Source organism: Podarcis gaigeae, assembly GCF_964106915.1.
Source record: "Podarcis gaigeae genome assembly, chromosome: 2".
In the NCBI taxonomy this organism is placed as follows: domain Eukaryota; kingdom Metazoa; phylum Chordata; class Lepidosauria; order Squamata; family Lacertidae; genus Podarcis; species Podarcis gaigeae.
Window position 1 is genome coordinate 38653376 of NC_139679.1, and position 19487 is coordinate 38672862.

The 19487-nt window shown below is 41.5% G+C and overlaps 1 long non-coding RNA gene across 1 annotated transcript in view; it reads right to left on the reverse strand.

Annotated features, from left to right (window-relative positions):
- LOC310839568 overlaps positions 1–16674 on the reverse strand; it is a 321862-nt gene extending 305188 nt beyond the window's left edge. The window contains exons 1-2 of the long non-coding RNA XR_014561540.1: positions 16177–16674; positions 4930–5029 (exon numbers count right to left, since the gene is read on the reverse strand). This is a non-coding gene — a long non-coding RNA (uncharacterized lncRNA). The remainder of the gene's footprint in view (positions 1–4929; positions 5030–16176) is intronic.
- Positions 16675–19487: the final 2813 nt, after the last annotated feature.

Here is a 19487-nt window from a genome sequence, read left to right on the forward strand (position 1 = left end):
GCTTTAAAAAGGTACTTGTAACACCTTCCCAGTTTACATACAAAAATCAACCCCCCCCCCAAAAAAAGGGTCATTAAGGATGGGAAAGGGCATGTCCATTTGCAATTGAATTGCTGGAAGAAAAATATGTCCCTTAGCCTCAGGGCTCAGTGCAAACTCTATTCCTGAAAACAGTTTTACTGCATTTGCCAAGAATTTCTTGCCCCAAGGTGCATGCAGATTATGTCACCGCAGGATGTCACTCTGCTTTAGAAACTCTCAGGTTCTTCCTTTGCAACCCTGCCTCTAATTCAAAAGGCAGGGAGAGGCGTTTGACCCTCAAAGTTGTGTAGAGAAAAAAACTTTCAGCTCCAATACCAAGGACTTGTTCAGACAGCTCTAATATTAGAGATTCAGATCACTTCCAATTCCTACAGTCCAGATGTGAGAGACTGCTGAATGGTGCACACAGCATAACAAAGACCAGCTGTGATGGCTTCCTGCGAGTGATCTGTGGGAAACACACTTGCCCTTGTCTGGGGCAATTCAGAAGCTTCTAGTTTTGTGCCACAACAGGCAATCAGGACAGGAAGGTACCATCTGGGCAAATACTAATGTGACAAAATCCCAAGACAATAGCAAGCAGCTTTGCTGAAGGGGTGATCTCTGCTTCTCTCTCTCTGTCTCTCTCTCTCTCAGACACACACAAGCGTCCCATTCTGGAATAGGATATATTCAGCAGAAAATAAGAATGCACACAAGTTCCAAAACTAAGGAAATACTTTGCTCACTAGCCTTATTTCCCAACAGATGCTGGATCTGATGCTTCCATACAGATACAGTTTGTTTTGTGAAGAATGGGAGGAATCCACCATAAAGTGATCGTTCCATTAGTGCAAGCATTCTGGCTTACCAGGAAGAAACAACACACACCCCCAGTGCTGTTCCAGGGGTTTTCCAGGATACACACCCTCTGAGCCAGGGGGTGGGAGGAGGAGAGGGGGGGATAGAAGAGTCATGCTAAAGCAATCTTGCACTACAGTTCTACTCTCCTTTTTAAAAGTCAGGTTTTCTGTGGTCTTAAAAGAGACAGAAGAAACACCAACTATGAAAACACCCCCTGCTCCCTAACTCCTTAGGGTCAGGAATATTGAACTCTGTGGCAGTCCAGGTATTACTGGACTCCAATTCCCTTCAGCCCCAACCAACATGGCCCATGCTCAGGGATTGTGGGAGATGTAGTTCAACAACTTCTGGAGGGCCACATGTTCACTGCCCCTGCCTTAGAACAGAGAAAACACAACAAGGGGGCTGGATTCAAAGAGCATCCACTAGCGCAATGGGGCTTTCTTCCCTCTCGTTCCTCTGTGCACCCCCTGTACACCCCAAATTGGCTGGGCTGGAGGGAGAACCTCCCAGAACAGTGCCTCGGGGGCGGGAGATTGTTCCATCAGGCAAGAAGAAATGCTCCCACTGACGGAGTGACCTCCTTAGTGCTGCATTGAATTCCTCCCAGAAAGTTTGGACATATTCCAGGAATATAAGAATTCTCTCTTTTTAAAGAGGTGGCACTGTGGGTTAAACCACAGAGCCTAGGACTTGCCGATCAGAAGGTCAGAGGTTCGAATCCCCGCGACGGGGTGAACTCCCGTTGCTCGGTCCCTGCTCCTGCCAACCTAGCAGTTTGAAAGCACGTCAAAGTGCAAGTAAATAAATAGGTACTGCTCCGGTGGGAAGGTAAACGGCATTTCCGTGTGCTGCTCTGGTTCTCCAGAAGCGACTTAGTCATGCTGGCCACATGACCCAGAAGCTGTACTCCAGCTCCCTCGGCCAATAAAGTGAGATGAGCGCCGTAACCCCAGAGTCGGTCACAACTGGACCTAATGGTCAGGAGTCCCTTTACCTTTTACTAAACGTTAGCAATATGCTTTTTCACTAAATTCCAGTCTGAATTAAGCACTTCTAAAATAATCACGATGCTGATATACATGTTGAAGTACAACAAGCAGTAAGGGGAAAGCACAAAACGCTATACTTTTTACTGCTGATGTATAAACTTCCAGGAATAATTCACAATATTTCTTCACCTAGGCACACTGTAGCAAGATCACCACTGTTAATATGCAAGCGTTAGTAAAAATGGACATATAAGAGTGAATATTACTTGTAGCATAAACAAATACACTGATTGGGTTTAATATCACCAGTATCATCCCCCCGTCACCATCAGAGCTAGCATAAAATACTGGCTATGTACATAAGGCCAACTGCTAAATTAACACACCTCTTTAATTTCCCCCTAACCCTTATTTATAAGGCAGAGGGAGAAAGAAAACACATCCTTTTAGAACCTGACATTTTTACCCAAAGCACAAGCAAAATAATTCTAGAAATAAACCCTAGAAATGGTTTCTGAAAGTGTGATAAGGGACATAAATGCATACAGAGGAGGAAAATCCCAGAATGTTTCTAAATGCCCATTTCCTTTATATACACACTCCAATACAAATTGACCCAGCAGAGGAACCTTTCACATGTGTTTAACATCCACCACAAGATGGCTCCCTGTGCATTTCATTTAACCAGTCCATTCACTTTCTTCAGTTAACTGAATATACTGCCTCACTAATAGTGCTGCCTGCTTTTAAGGAATTGCCTCTTTCCAAGACACCTATAGAACACAATGAATACACCTCTGTCTCAGGAAAGTAAACAGGAATTAAACAATAGAGAATTGCTAGCAATCTGAGGCACTCCTTGTGAGTTTTCTTGGAACACTAGGCTTGCCATTGTCAGAGTACTCCACTAAATATTCCTTTAGTCTGATCCAGCAAAACAATTCGTGACCTTGCTTTGCAACTTTAACCCTAGAAACACCTGTCCCCCTCCTTCCTCTGATCTTGCTGTTCATACAAGCAGAATGGGAGCAAGGAAGCAGATAAGAGATGGGGAACCTGTGGCCACAATATGTTGTTGGACATAATTGCCCATGAACTCCAGCCATCAATGCCAATGGAGAGGGATGATGGGAGGTGTAGTCCAGCAACACCTGGAGGGCCCCAGGTTTCCCAACATCATTGGGGCCCCTGGTAGTCTTAGCAGGTACAACTGACAACAGCAGTGGTGTGATCTGTGGCAGGCAGCTAAAACCACCCACCATTTTAATAACCCAGAATATCCTGAAATAATATTACTCAGAGATGCTGAAAGGATTTTAAAAGAGTGCATGACTTCCTAGACCCATCCATTAAAATGTTGGCATCCATCTGTCTCGAGATGAGCAGTACAAAAGTGACCTCCCTAGGGCACAAGCCTGGGCAGTGCGTATGGAAGTCCTGGGCTCCCCACACAACAGAACCCCTCTCTCATCCTTGCTGATGTGGTCCAAAGGAAAGCAGAGCAATACATTTGGCATCAGCTTGGCTGCAGGAGTTGCCATAAGATGGCATACAAAGCACCACCCAACCATCAGGGACTCCATTCCAAATTCTTGTAGGGTTTACGCCTTAGCCTTTTCTTCTCCTGAAGATATCCATCCATTACTACCAGATAAACTCAAGGTCAAGGGAAAAGATAGCACCCAGTGGCAGACTTTGTGGTCTCAAATTTCAAGAGTGTGCTGTGGAACACTAAAATTTAGTGCCCCCCAATCTCTCTCTCTCTGTTCTACAGCATTGGTGTGGTGCAACCCTCCCGTGCTGTTGAAGCAGTCGCACTACCCTAAAACTGCCTCTGTAGGTAGGATAGAAAACTATGTTTTATTTTTGTACCACCTTTTATTCTAAGGAGCGCAAGGTGGTGTGTGCATGGTTCTCTTCTCCCCTTTTCTCTTCACAACAACCCTATTACACTGAAGGACAGTGACTAGTCCACTGTCATCCAGTGAACTTCATGGCTGAGCAGAGATTCGAACCCTAGTCACCCAGGTCATAGTCCAACACTCTGTCCATTGCATCACACTGGCTTTCAAGGTTCCACATGTGACTGGTCCCTCCTGGGCAGAGAAGCTAAGTTAGGTTGAGTGTTGTTGGGGCATTTGAACCTTCTAATACCCTCAGTCATATGAGTCTTTCTGAAGAAAGGGTGCAGTAATCTGTGCAGGGGAAGGATGGCAATTAAAAGTGGATTAGTAAATTAAGAAAAGGGTAATGGAAGGCAGGAGTTCACATCCTCTCCATTTGCCAGAAGGAATCAGGTACATGTGGTTTGTGTTATGTGAGTCCTGCATACCACACTTGTGATCAAGTCATAGAATAAAAACATTTCTATGGAGTCTGGAAAATATTTGAAATATTATACTTCGAAATACAGCATAACCTCCAATTATCCAAGTCTCTTAGGCTGCAATCCTATACTCACAGACTCCCACTGAACTCAGTGAAGCTTACTTATGAGTAGGCAGGTATAGGAATGCACTGTTCATTGCCCAAGTTCACTTTTTGTTGTCCCTTGAACTAGCTCTCTATATTAAGCACCCCATCCTCTGCCACAGACATCTGGTTATCCATACATTTTGGATGCCTCCCAATGCTCTCTGATAAATGAGAACATACTGTATATACATTACCTTTCAATCTATAAAGGTACGTTTTACTGTTGGAAACCGCAAACCTGCATATAATTCATTGCATCATTTTAAGTGTCATTAGCAAATGCTAAAGTTTCCCAAAGTTAGTACACACTATCCCAGCTGTGGAAGACAATATATTTGTAAAGCAGCTAGGATTACAATCATAAATAGGTACAAAATGGAAGGTGGAACTGATCCAATGCTAGCTATAAATCCTGTGAAAAACCAACCATCAAAATCCACAGTAGTAGGGGAAATGGCACAACCAGAAGTCATGACACCCATCCCCAGTTCCACCAGTGCTTAGTAGCCATGATGACCTAATCAAAGTTCCACAAAAGACAAGCCTAGTCTGCAACCCCAGTTCACATAGTTCTTACCTGGCTAGGTTGGGCTGCAGAATCTTTGATGCTGACCTTCCCATGAAAAACCATTCAAACCCATCCTCCCTGAAGACCTTCCTGGAGATCAGTAGCATCCCTGTGGGAGGAAAAAAAGAAGATGAGCTGAAAGGAGGAAGAAGAATCAACTCACAATGACAAGCTGACTTATTTGTATTGCTTTATATGATGTTGCACGGATTTATTTTCTCTGTTTGTTGACACTATGATTCTTTTTTGTTCTAAATGTGTTTTTTAGTTGTTCTATTTATTATTGTTCATTTGGTATTTTTTTAGCCACTTTCAGCACAATTTCAAGGAGAAGTGGCATATAAATAAACTGATGATGATGGATACTACAGAGGAAAATAATGCTGACAGCATTAGTGCTGATCTGGATGCACCCTCACAGCATTCAGTCAAAAACTAATAATCCAAAATCTGTTGGGCCACAGGTTAGCTACTCCTGTTTCCTTGGGTTAAACATGGGGATGGGATAGCAATCCTGCAAATTTTGCAAGAGAAGCTGGTTGTGTACAGGACTGTTTAATTGTCTCCTAATATTGCCAGCAAGAAACCTTTCCCCAATATCCTTCAAACTGCGGGTTCCCATCTGAGTTCACATATCACTGTCTCAACCACCATGCTACAGCACTCAAATCTATGTATGTAAAGCTCAGTCTTTCCAAACAGTTTTTAAAAAAATATGTTCTCACAGTAGATTGAACCATTTCATAAAGCAGTTGTTATCAGTAAGACGCACCTTAGGAAATGATATGATTTTGAAGGCTCATCTCATGTTTCCTTGGAACCACTCTTGTATAGTTTATGTATTTTATTTCCAAGACTTATATACAACTAAAATTAAATCCAGTTATTAAATCATTAAAACAGACATAATTTAAATCCCTCCACAGGCTTAAGAGAACAGATATATTTTAACCTGGCAACAGAATCCAAAGAAAGCTGAAGCCATCCATGCCTCCAGGGGCAAGACAGTAATATTTTTATCAGATGTTTGATTACAAATCAATGTACAGGCAGAGGAGCAGCATATATAATTCTGGTGGAAATCAGGTGCATGCAGAAGAGCTTTTAGCAATTAATAGTAGGAAGCAGCATATAGTAAGAGAAGGTGCCTTTTCATGTCACTGCAAGCATCACCCACTAGCAGAACAGCAAGAAATACCCCAATATTGGCTACTATGGGCAGAGGAACATCAAGAAGTAACTTAGTTTGAAGCCAGTAAATAAGTCAACATTAGGACCTTAAATCGGACCCTGTGGCCCATAGACAACCAGTGTAGATACCACACTTTCCTCCCACTGCCTACCCCCAAAATTGGCTTGGAGGGTATTGAGAGAACCTCTAGAATAGTATGCACAGGGGCGGGGAAGAGAAGAGGGGTCATTCCATCTGGCAAGCTGAATTGGTTGCACTGTCAGGACAATTGCCATAGCACTATGATGAATTCCTTCCATACAATAAAGGACACAATACCTTCCAAATCTATGATTCTATGAAATGCAAGGATAATTCAATACAAGGATTTAGAAACTAAGCCACCACTTTGTACTGGTGGTAGCTGTGCTCTTAGAGTGACCATTGTAGACCCACCAATTGGACCAGGATGTCGCTGCAGCTTCTTAGTTGGAATATAAATGGCGGAAATTCTCCGGAAAAAAGAAGAAAAGTATTTCATATTTTGAAAAAAGAACATTTGGACATTATTTGCCTGCAAGAAACGCATGTGACAAGGCTCCACAGAAAAGTGTTAATTAATAAAAGACTAGGCCAAGAATTTATCTCTTCGGATAAAGTGAAGAAAAGAGGTGTGGTGATATATGCAAAGGAGAGCCTGTCACCGAAATTCTTATTTAAAGATGAACACGGCAGAATTTTGGCGATTGAAATTCAGACACAAGGAGAAAAATTTTTGATATTAGGAATATACGCCCCAAATGAAGGAAAATTGGAATTTTTCAGGAAGCTGCATGAGATTATGCTGGACTACTTAGACTATAACAACATCATCATGATGGGTGACATGAATGGGGTTGTGTCTGTAAATATGGATAAGTCGCAAAGTGCTAACATAACGAAAGATGGCAGACTACCTAAAACTTTTTTTGAAATGACTGACAATGTGGACTTAATTGACATATGGAGGGTTAAGAACCCCCTAGGAAAAGAAGGGACTTTCTTTTCTGAAGCTCATCTGACATGGACACGAATCGACCAAATATGGATAACTAGAGGACTGGCACCCAAGACTAGAAAGGTGGAAATCTGCCCAAAAACCTGCTCCGACCATAATGCTTTGAAAATGGAATTGAGACTAAATACAACCGGATCCTTCAGATGGAAAATGAATGACACCTTATTAAGGGACGAGAAGATTGTTAAGAAGGCCCAAAAAACTTTAAAGGACTATTTTGATATAAATTTAAATACTACTGTGGAAAAAAGAATAATCTGGGACGCAAGTAAAGCAGTCATGAGAGGGTTTCTAATACAACAAAATACGATCAAGAAAAAATTCTGGAATGAAAAGAAGGAGAAGATATTGGAAAAAATAAGAGATGGAGAGAAAAAATTAAGATCTAGGCCAAAGTCGAAGGAGGTGCTGAGAGAAGTGAAATTCTTCCAAGCACAATATTTGAAACTGATAAATCAAGAGGTGGAATGGAAAATTAAACAAATGAAACAAAGATCCTTTGAATCAGCAAATAAGTGTGGGAAACTGCTAGCATGGCAGTTGAAAAAGAGACAAAAACTTAATACTGTTACAAATCTAGAGATTGAAGGGAGAATGGTTCAGAAACCCGAGGAAATTAGAAAGTGCTTCCAGAGATATTTCAAAGAACTTTATTCACAAGGGCCACAGAAAGATTCGGAGGTGGACCAATTTCTTAAAACCAACGGATTACAGAAAATACCTCAGGAAATGAGAACAACCCTGAATAGTAATATCACACAGCAAGAAATTGAAAGCGCCATTCAGAACCTCCAATTAGGCAAATCTCCAGGCCCCGACGGACTTACCTCCAAATACTATAAGGTTTTGAAAGACTATTTGATACAGCCTTTGTTGGAGGTTTGTAACCAGATTATGGAGGGGAGGAAGGCACGGGAAAAGTGGAAAGAAGCCTTCATCACATTGATACCCAAACTAGAAACTGAAAAGACTCAGCTGAAGAACTACCGCCCCATCTCACTCCTAAATGTGGATTACAAAATTTTTGCAGACATTTTGGCAAGTAGGTTTAAAAAAGTGCTTAATGAAGTGATCCATAAAGACCAGGCTGGCTTTCTCCCTGGTAGGCATTTGTTTGGCAACACAAGAAACATTATCGACATTTTGGAACTTTTACAAACAAATCTAAACACTAGAGCGGTGTTAATTTTTATTGATGCGGAGAAAGCCTTTGATAATATTTCCTGGATGTTTATGAAGAAAAATTTGGAAGGGATGGGAGTGGGGCGGGGGTTTGAAAATGGAATAGAAGCAATATATTCAGAACAAAAAGCGAAATTGATAGTAAACAATGTGGTGACAGAGGAGTTTAAAATTGAAAAAGGGACACGGCAGGGGTGCCCCCTATCCCCCCTATTGTTTATTTCAGTTCTGGAGGTGCTATTGAACATGATTAGAAAGGACCGGTTGGTACAGGGAATTGAGGTCGGAGTGAAACAATATAAATTGAAAGCATTTGCAGATGACCTGGTATTAACATTGCAGGAGCCTGTCTCTAGTACTAAAAGAGTGTTAGAATTAATTTCGGACTTTGGTCGGGTGGCGGGATTTAAGCTGAACAAGCAAAAAACTAAGGTTATAGCAAAAAATTTGACAAGTACAGAAACAGATGAGTTTGTGAAAGAAACAGAATTAAATGTGGTTAAAAAAGTAAAATACCTAGGGGTGTATCTGACCTCCAAAAATTTGAATTTGTTTAAGGATAACTACGAGAAATGTTGGTTAGAAATCAAAAGAGATTTGGAAACATGGTCAAGATTGAAACTTTCCTTGTTGGGCCGAATAGCAGCTATAAAGATGAATGTATTGCCAAAAATGCTATTTTTGTTTCAGACCCTACAGGTCGTGGACAAGGTGGAATGTTTTGGAAAGTGGCAGAGGGATATTTCTAAGTTTGTTTGGCAGGGCAAAAAGCCCCGAATAAAGTTTAAGATACTAACTGATGCAAAAGAAAGAGGGGGATTTGCCCTGCCGAATTTGAGGTTATATTACGAAGCTGCAGCCTTCTGCTGGTTGAAAGATTGGATTTTACTGGAAAACACTGATGTCCTAGATCTGGAAGGGTTTGACAATGCTTTTGGGTGGCATGCATATTTGTGGTATGACAAGGTTAAAGTGCACAAATTGTTTAAAAACCACATTGTCAGGAGAGCAATTTTAATGGTCTGGACAAAATATAAAGACTTATTGGAGAGTAAGACTCCGAGGTGGCTCTCACCGGTGGAGGCCAAGGCACGTAAGAGACCTAATATGGAAGCCAATTGGCCTAAATATGGGGAAATCATTGAAAAGATTGGAGACAATTGGAGGTTGCAGAGCTTGGAAAAACTAAAAAACAAGGTGCGAGATTGGTTGCATTATGCACAAATTCAAGAGGTCTTCAAAGTAGATAAGAAGGTTGGATTCCAGGTGGAAAAATCGAAACTAGAGACAGAATTGTTAGAACCAAAAAGTAAACTACTTTCGAGAATGTATAACCTGCTGCTTAAATGGAATACTCAGGATGAGACAGTCAAATCCGCCATGATAAAGTGGGCGCAGGATTTGGGGCATAACATTATGTTTGAAGACTGGGAAAGGTTATGGAACACCGGAATGAAATTTACGGCATGTAGTGCCTTGAAGGAAAACATTATGAAAATGATATACCGGTGGTACATGACCCCAGTCAAGCTTGCTAAGATATATCACCTGTCTGATAATAAATGCTGGAAATGTAAAGAGGCGGAAGGGACATTCTTTCACCTCTGGTGGACCTGCCCGAAAGTGAAGGCCTTCTGGGAAATGATCCATAATGAACTAAAAAAGGTACTGAGATTTACCTTACCTAAGAAACCAGAGGCCTTCCTTCTGGGCATGGTGGACCGGAGAGTGTTTAAGAAGGACAGAACTTTTTTTATGTATGCTACTACAGCAGCAAGGATTCTGATTGCAAAATATTGGAAGACACAAGATTTACCCACACTGGAGGAATGGCACACGCAGTTGATGGACTATATGGAACTGGCCAAAATGACTGGCAGAATCCGAGACTTGGGAGAAGAAACATTCGAGGAGGATTGGAGAAAATTTAAAGACTATTTGGAAAAACATTATAAGTTGTATGAATGTTAAAAAACGCACCCTCTAGGAAATTCTAGCTTCAGTAATGTTAAATTAAAGAAATGGAAATTAAGGTACAAGGAGTCAGAGATAGAATAATGAAACAACTTTATTGTGTTAAAATGAAAATGTACATGATTTGGGTTATAATATATTTGAAATTGGGTAACATGATAAAAAGGAAGATATAATAAGTATTGAAACAAGTTAACAAATTGCAGACGTTATGCATCACAGAGAATGCAGGGTTGGGAGGACGTGGGGAAGTCCAACAGATTTGGAAAAAGGAGTAAGAAAAATTTGTAACCTTTCTTTTTTACTTTTATAATACGTTCTTTATTCTTTTTTCTGTATTATATAAAACTAATAAAAAATATTATAAAAAAAGAAAAAAAAATAGAGTGACCATGCTAGTCAGTATCAACTAGCAATGAATGATCAGCAGAGAGAATAGAACCTGTGGGTTGAAGGGAACAGATCCAGAGAGCCCATTGCCCACAGAATGCTACATCTGGAAATGCTCTTAGACAAATGTGAAGTTTATATCTTCCACATTGCTTTCCAGATCAGCCTTTCTAGCAAGCTACCTGTGATCTTCTCTCGCAGGCTCTCAGCTGTGGTAGATTAGTTTAAAACCGATAGGCTAAGCTGGTGCAGAAACAAAAGGATTTCTGGCTTCTTTTCAAAGTTTCATTTTTTTAAAAGGTGTGCAAATATCTTTTTTTATGACTTTCACATCAGATGATCTGAATCCCACTACAAAATATTTTTTTAAAAAAACACTGAAGACTGCTTTAAACCAGTTCCAGCTTCCTAAAACTCGAGGGATCACTTACCGTAACTACCTGGATTTGTAAGTATCTGGAAATATACCATAACTTCATTGCCACAACCTAAGATATGCTTACTTTTTGCAGGATACATCAGGAATAGGGGTCACTATTCAGGGAGGAAGTTACCTACACTTTTACCAGCACATGCAGATAATATATTATATGATAGCTGTCTTCAAATATCTGAAGGGCTGTCACATGGAAGATGGAGCAAGCTAGTTTCCTCCTGCTCTGGAGGGTAGGACACGAACCAATGGCTTCAAGTTACAAGAAAGGAGATTCTGACTAAACATACAGAGAAATCTTCTGATGGTAAGAGCTGATTGACAGTGTAACAGACTCCCTCGGGAGGTTGTGGACTCTCCTTCCTTGGAAGTTTTTAAGCAGAGGTTGGATGGTTAACTGCTATGGATGCTTCAACTGTGATTACTGCATTGCAGGGGGTTGGACTAGATGACCCTTGGAGTTCCCTTCCAACTCTATTATTCTAGTCTGGTTCTGGCACCTAAACAGCAAATATACCAGCACTTCTAATAAAATTGGATATTTATTTATTTTATAATTTATATCCTGCTTCTCTCCTCAGTACCAGCACCAACTGAAGCTAAGAATCAGGTCACAGCTATTTAAAAGTGCGATGGCACCACTATATACTCTTTCTAGAAAGAGGAAATACGAATGAGTTCTCTTTGTTGTTGTTCCTTGCAGAATGTTCTCCGGCTGCTCTTTGTGGCCAGCATGACTAAGCCGCTTCTGGCGAACCAGAGCAGCACATGGAAACGCCTTCCGTTGGAGTAGTAACTATTTATCTACTTGCACTTTGACATACTTTCGAACTGCTAGGTTGGCAGGAGCAGGGAAAGAGCCACGGGACTCACCCCGTTGTGGGGATTCGAACCACTGACCTTCTGATTGGCAAGCCCTAGGCTCTGTGGTTTAGACCACAGTGCCACCTGAATCCCCACACCTGCAAAGAGCAGCCTAAGCACAAACTAACAAGCTGCTTTCCTGCCTGCTGTTCAAAAGCAGTCTCTTGAAGATCTGCTGGCTGGGAAGAGCTTCATGTCAAGAAGTAGGCTGGAACACTTCCCTACCAGTCAATCTACCCATAAAGGCAGTGTTGTGTAGTGGTTGGAGTATAAGACTATGGCCTAGAAGAGCAGGTTCAGATCCCCACTCACTGGGTGACCTTGGCCAGCTCAGGGTCTCTCAGTCTAACCTACCTCACAGGGTTGTTCTGAAGATAAAATGGAGAGGAGGAGAGCCATTTACAACAACACCTTGAGCTCCTTGTGAAAATGACAGCATTTTTGAAATTATAAAAATAATAGCAACAGTAATAAGGCACCACAATCATTTGCTTCACAAAGTAGGTCACAGTGGTCCTACAGATTCAGGCATCAGTCTGTTGAAACTAGTGCTGTGTCAAAACCTGTCCTCAGATTTATCAAAAGTTTTCCTGCCTCATTCTCAGTGGACTTTAGAATTTTAGTGGGTTTCAAGACAACCTATCATTTCAGAAGGGACAACAAGGGTCATCTAGTCCAACCCCCAGAAATGAAGGAACCTTTTGCCCAACATGAGACTCAAACCCATAACCCTGAGATTCATGCTCTACCGACTAAGCTACCCCATAGAATGTTTTTTAAAAAATGAGATACATATTTGGCACACCACTAGCTGAAACTGTTAATCCTGATCACAGCAGCATCGTTGGAACAAGTCAATACTCTCTAATTTGGACTCCCAAGTACAGGACAACAGAGGGTGCTGGGGTGGGCTACCTCTTGTGAAGCCAATTCCAGGGCTGCCTGACAAAGTCATAACTGAACCTCTCAACATGTGCAAAACTGTGGTGCCTCTGCACAAGCCACAACCCCCTGAGGCTGTCTTGGAGAGGGCTGAGCACTGGCACTGCAAGAACTACAGGTTTTGGTTTGTTGTGCAAATGATGAACCATGGAAATTACCCCAATAATCTACCCAGAGTCAGTTGAATTCAGTGTTGCCCCCTTCTTGGGCTATTTCAGGACTTCACATTCCAAAATAGCTTTTCATACAGAAATGCCTTCTATAACAAACCGGTAACCTATGTGTCCGATATTCTGTCTGGAGTCCAAATTGACTCAAGATGGTTGATTTCATGCATGTGCCTAGGGCCATCTTCTACCTAGTCCACTTTTAGAAACTGCAGTTGTGGTTTCTTACACCAGAAAAGACAGGGTATACTTAATACTACCAAATGTTTTCTTTATTAGGTAGCATTAAGTATACCCTGCCTTTTATGGTGTAAATAGTCCCCTAGCCAGCAACTGCTTTGCATCCGGATCACTTGCACACAAAAGATAAATCTTCAGTACTAACTCTCCCTGCCCCATCTCACATCTTCAGGGATTTCCCTACTCTGACTCTATATACCCCCCTTTATGCAGATGGCCAGCAAATTTATTTACAGCATGGAAAGTCGACACATTTCTGCCTTGAAGCAGAAAAGAATAAACTTTCCATGCAGGCATTTGGAGGTGGAAGATGAGACCAGAATACACCTCCCATTGCAGCCTTGTTATTTCCAATTATTGCTGATTCGGTTTAGTATATATCCTAGTAATGTTTGTATCTTTTACTTGAATTGAACTGTGTTGATTTATTTAATTTATACCCCCCTTCAAATTTCAACAAAAATCACCACGCAGTTTACATATCCTAACAAAAAGAAACAAAGGTAAGAAATACAGTGCACATTTCACAATCATAACTGATCTGCTTTGTATGTAAAAGGTCCCAGATTCAATCCCTAACATATCCAGGTAGGGGTGGGAGAAAATCCTATCTGAAATCCTGGAGAACAACTGCCAGTCAGTGTAGACAATACTGAGATAGACTAATGGTCTAACTCAGTATAAGGCAATTTCCTTTAAGTAATATAATTTAACAATAACAAGTATATTTGAGGCATGTATGTAAATAAAAATTTTAGTAGTACAAAAACATATCATATGCAAAGCATAACCATATATCACAATAATATCATGAATATTACAAAAAAGCAACACATGTAACAGTGCAATCACCAAATTCATCTGCATACACATTCACACGACACACAGCTAATTTAAGCATACAGCCTCCACATATGCAATCACACTCTCTTTACATCCACCACATTACTCCATCAACTCAGTTCTCAATTCAAGAAAACATTCAAATGTTTAACTAGCCCAGGGGTTTTCAACCTGGTCCCTACCGCCCACTAGTGGGCGTTTCAGGATTCTAGGTGGGTGGTAGGGGGTTCTATGGCACAAGCTGAATCCTCCTTCCATTGAGCACAGGTGGGCGGTAATGAAATTTTGCCATAAAGAAAGATGCATTAGTGGGTATAAAAAGGTATAAAAAAGGTTGACTACCCCTGAACTAACCAATAATAATGTACAAAAAAACAAGGTCCACTGAATAACACAATTCAACAGCAGCAGAAAAACAAAATTTCCACCCCCATCTCTCCTCTCAACTCAGTATGGACATCTTCCCCTCCTCTCACCTAGGAAGATTAAGTCCTTACCCACCAACAGGACCTTACATTGTGAGGAGTCAGGTGGACCCACCAGCACACCTGCCACTCACCATCTTCACTGACTCCATTGGCAGATGAATCAACTAAACCTTGTGACTCATACATGGGGTATGAGGGGGCAGCAGCTGCGGCATTGGAAAGATGGCTGGGAACCAGCCCATCTGGTGTATTAACTTGTCTTGGGATTGCATGGTAAACGATTGACTATAAATGCCTATAAGCAAGCAAGCAAACGAAATTTACCAGATTTGCCTTCACTTTCAAAAGAAATATATATGTTGGTTACTTCATATGACAGCTACTTGTCCCTTGCAACTCTTTTTCTGGTGGGAACCCAGAGAGCAGTATTATTTCTTATTCTGAAAATTGTGGCAATTTAAACGTGCGAATGTAAAAGCGTTTGAAGCAGAACTCAAGGCAGTTCTACATTCTTGCATGTCTCTCTGCTTTGTGAGGAGTTGCATTTTGCCAGTATCACTGCTGATGTGGTAGCCATTTTGCTTCCTCCAGTTCCTGCACTGTAGCGGGCACTCTAAGGAACCATTACTTAGACATTAGTTACAACTTGCAATTATACATGGATAGATAGACAGATTACTACATATTAGCTTAAAAAGAAAAATAGTGCCATCCTGTGACATCATCCAACAGCATGTTTGGACAAAGTTTACCTCAGGGATGTACATTTTACCTCAAAGTTTACCTCAGGGATGCACACTTTGCCTCAAAATTTACCTCAGGGATGCACACTTTGCCTCAAAATTTACCTCAGGGATGCACACTTTGCCTCAAAATTTACCTCAGGGATGCACACTTTGCCTCAAAGTTTACTTCGGGGACATGCCATCCTTTGCCATTCAAATGGTGAAGATGTTTTAAAACAGACCCAATTGTTTAACCACCATCATTGTTTGAAATGTAACATTTGTTTTTTAAAGTGCAGACTCTTTTCAGCCAGCCCAAAGCCACCAGCTCCAGAAGCTGAGACTGAACCTCACCGAGCCCATTTAATTAATATCCCTCGCTGTGGCCTAATTCTCTCTTCAACATGTGGCTGTCATTTGCCTGTCATCACAGCTGATTTACAATGGGGTTTAATTAAATCCTACGTACATTATTCAGCATTCTCCAAAGGCAGCGCCAAAGCGTCCAAGGGTATTTAAAATGTCACCTGCTGAGACATATCATCTCCCCCTAAATAAATATGACAGTGATCAAACTTTGGCTAATTACAGTGACTTCATTATTTGTTTGTATGTTTTAATATTTAATTGCTTTCGTGTTCATCCAATTATGAAGCAACAGCAAATAGAAATTAACTTTTGATCAGCATGTTCCCAGCCCTGCTAATCAGCACTTCAAAGCCCACACACAATAGGAGGTCATGCAACCTGAGGGAGCTCAACCTTATGCGAATGGATCAGCCTATTTTATTTTATTTTATTTTATTTTATTATTATTGTGGGGTGGGGACAGAGAATCACCTTTCTCAGACAGCGCCTGCCTCCCTTGGACACTGCTTCCCACAAGCCTTATTGTACTGGTTTTGCCATACAGCTGTGTATATTGTTTGCAACTTGATTCACGTGTTGCCTTTTAGATGCACGCAGCTGCAAAGTTCAATGCAACTAAGCTTCCGGCGCTCCAGTCTCACAGCGGAATGCAGATGCCAAGAGCAAAAACCCCGGGACACCAGAGAGGTCATGCACGTGAGTGCAGGTGAATGCAACAGGGCAGAGTTTGCGAGCTTTGAGCAGGAAAGTAGCAAATGGTGCCTTCAGTCTCTGAAACCCCGCACAATCCCCTCCCCTCCCCTCCCCTCTCCACCCCCTGCTGCTGACTCCACCCATGTGGAATGGATAACAAGAGGCAACTTGAGGCAACCAATGAACGAAGCAAAGGAAAAGCTCCTGTTGCCAGGCGATGCCAGCTGAAAGGAGAACGTGAAGAACTAGGGGAGCCCGATGAACTCAAAAGCCAAACTCCTGTAAGTTTGAGCAGTATTGATTGCTAAGTTTTCTGTACAAAAAAATCTTTTTGGTTCAGAACTGGGTGGTGGCTCACCGTATTGTTGTATTTTAGAGAAAGAATTCTAATTGCTTTCTGCTAATACATTGAGTGTGTATGTATGTGTTTATGAGGTGTTGCAACAGCTAACTGCCTGGATGGAGTCCCTAAAGGACGCAGGGTAGGCTTATGTATGCTGTCTGAGATTCCCCTAATAAAATATCAGTATTAACAGCTCAGTAAAATGTATTTTACTTCCAAAAGCAATATTTAAGTTTGCTTCCAAACAGCTTGCTTATTAAGCATTCTCCCTGATTCGTTTGCAGGGGAAATTATAGGACATTGCCTCAAGCAATTGTTATCCCACACTTTCCAGTGGATTTCCCCATCAATTTCTGTATTGCAAAAATCTGGGGTTTGGGGGTGGGGGAAGCCTTTTTGTGCAATCACACAATCTGAATTTGCCAGTATGGGGTTGAATCCCAGCCTAGAAGTATTAAAAATGTAAGCATGGTGGGTGAGGGGTAAAATAGGGTTGTTTCAATTTCTAAAGAAGAGTTCTGTAAAACTAAACAGAACAGCTTGCAGACTATAAGCAGTGGTAGTTGGTGCATATTATTAAACATGCCAGGTTGGATCCAGGATTACCCTTCTATGAACAAGAGGCACTGAAACCCAGGGGAGGCTTCTGCTGGAGAAAGAGGGGAAGCCAAATTTTAGCAATTCCTCCATCACCCTGCAGTTTCCCACACCACCTCCCATACTGCTTTGGAGGGAACCCCAAACCCCCAAAACAAATTTTCAGAAGGGATGCATGGGAAAGGGAATTGACAAAATTTGCCATACCCCTTTCCCCCCAGAGAGTATCCTGTGAGCAGAGTTCCATTCCCATAAATTCTGGACCAAAGCCACTAACTTTGTAAAAACAGCAGCCTCAAAGTGGTTTACAATCAAGCAGTGTATAAATTCTATGAAATAAATAAAATAAATATAGGTGAAAATGTGTCATGTTGCAGCCTAACCCTGAAAATATTGGAATGCAATGCAATAATTGTCTCAATGTCTATGGGCATGTTGCTTCAACTTGCATCACAATCCTTAACATATCTACTCAGAAGTAAGTTGTAAGTTCTCTTGAACTTGATGAGGCTTCCTCCTAGCTACATGAGGTTAGGATTGCTGCCCTATCAACAGCTCCAACTTTCTTGAAGAGCTTCTAGGAAAAGAGAGTAAGGATAATGGGCCAAGCTTCCAATCTTCATTCCCTAGAGTGGTTTTTCAGAAAGTCAAGTAACCATTTCCTTCTTTCCCTTCTGAATTGGCAACTGGGTTACCAGGTGACACTCACATTGAGGCTGGGTTTGAGCTAGATGTCTCTCAGTCTCAGTCTCTACTATAATTCCCCCCACCCAACACATGGAAAACATTATGTCAGAATGAAAAACTAAGGTGTGTTTGGGGAGTGGAGTAGGAACTTGAGCAAAATTGGGCAAGAATCTAGGATGCTGTTGACAGTTCATTTTTGCAAAGCCCATCTTCAGTTTTTCATCTGACATAATGTCTCCTGCGTGTGTTTCCTTGCAGAGGAAAGGTTGTTCCAGTGGAATTCTCCATTAGTGTCAGCAAGACCACATTCATAATTACAATGTACATGTAGCAGTTATGGGAGCTTTTTATAACTGCATTCCTTATCCATGGCTGGTCTGGCCTGTTTCCAGTTTCTCCCTGGGAAGCCAGTGTTTTACCGGGTTAGTTGCAGCTGAGGATGAGAATGGAAAGGTGTGATTGAAGGGCACATCCTAGTCTTTAGGAGTAGTCAGTCACCAAGCTATTGAGTCGGTCTGATCATCAGCTTTTTATGGGTGTCATGCTTAAATGCCATAAATCCTTCAGCAAATTTTGAAAGCATGTCTTTCCCCTGAGAATGAAAACAGAATGGATACTGTTCCTGCCACAGTAATTTAAACACACACACACTACTGTTAGAAATAGTGTGTGAGAAAAAGAGAAAGGGAGGGAGGGGGTGGGTGGGTAGTTAGGTAGGGAAGGGGGAGCTGTTACTGCAATGCTATTTGGTCACTCTAATTACCAATAATGGCACCTACTGGCATGCCCAACCACAATCAACTCATTTTAAAAGCTATATAATAATGTTTAGGATAGGAAATTAATTTTCATAGCCACTGCAGCTGATTTACTTGTGCTGTAATTTAGATTTATTGCAAATTAAATTCCCCCAAGTCAAGTGTTTGACTTGAAGAAGCACCACTTTAATAAAAGGGGGAAATGCATTGCCATAGCCAGGAGATGCAGATAATGGCTATATCTGCACCATACATTTAAAGCACATGACTTCCCTGAAAGAATCCTGGAAACTGTAGTTTGTTCAGGGTGCTGTGAATGGTATCTCTGAGGGATAGACTGCAGTTCACAGGATTCTCTATTTTGGGGGGAACCATGTGCTTTAAATGTCAATGTGGAGGTGCTGTCCAAACCTCAGTGTACCCATTGAACACATCCCCCCTGCCCACGGGGAAGGGTTTGCTCTGGAGTTTGTGCATAACAGAATGGTCTACTAATGTTCTCCTGGGCCCGCTCACTTTCCCATACATATATAATGTAATTGGCTCCTTCTCTCTTCTGTGGGCCTCTTCCTAGGAACAGAATTACCACCTCCCAAAGAGTACCCATAACAGGAAGTCAGAGGAGAGGGTCAAGAAAGGAGAAGAGTAGGGGAAGCAGAATTTATCTCCTCTCTCAGTCCACCACATATCACCTGTCCTGAAGT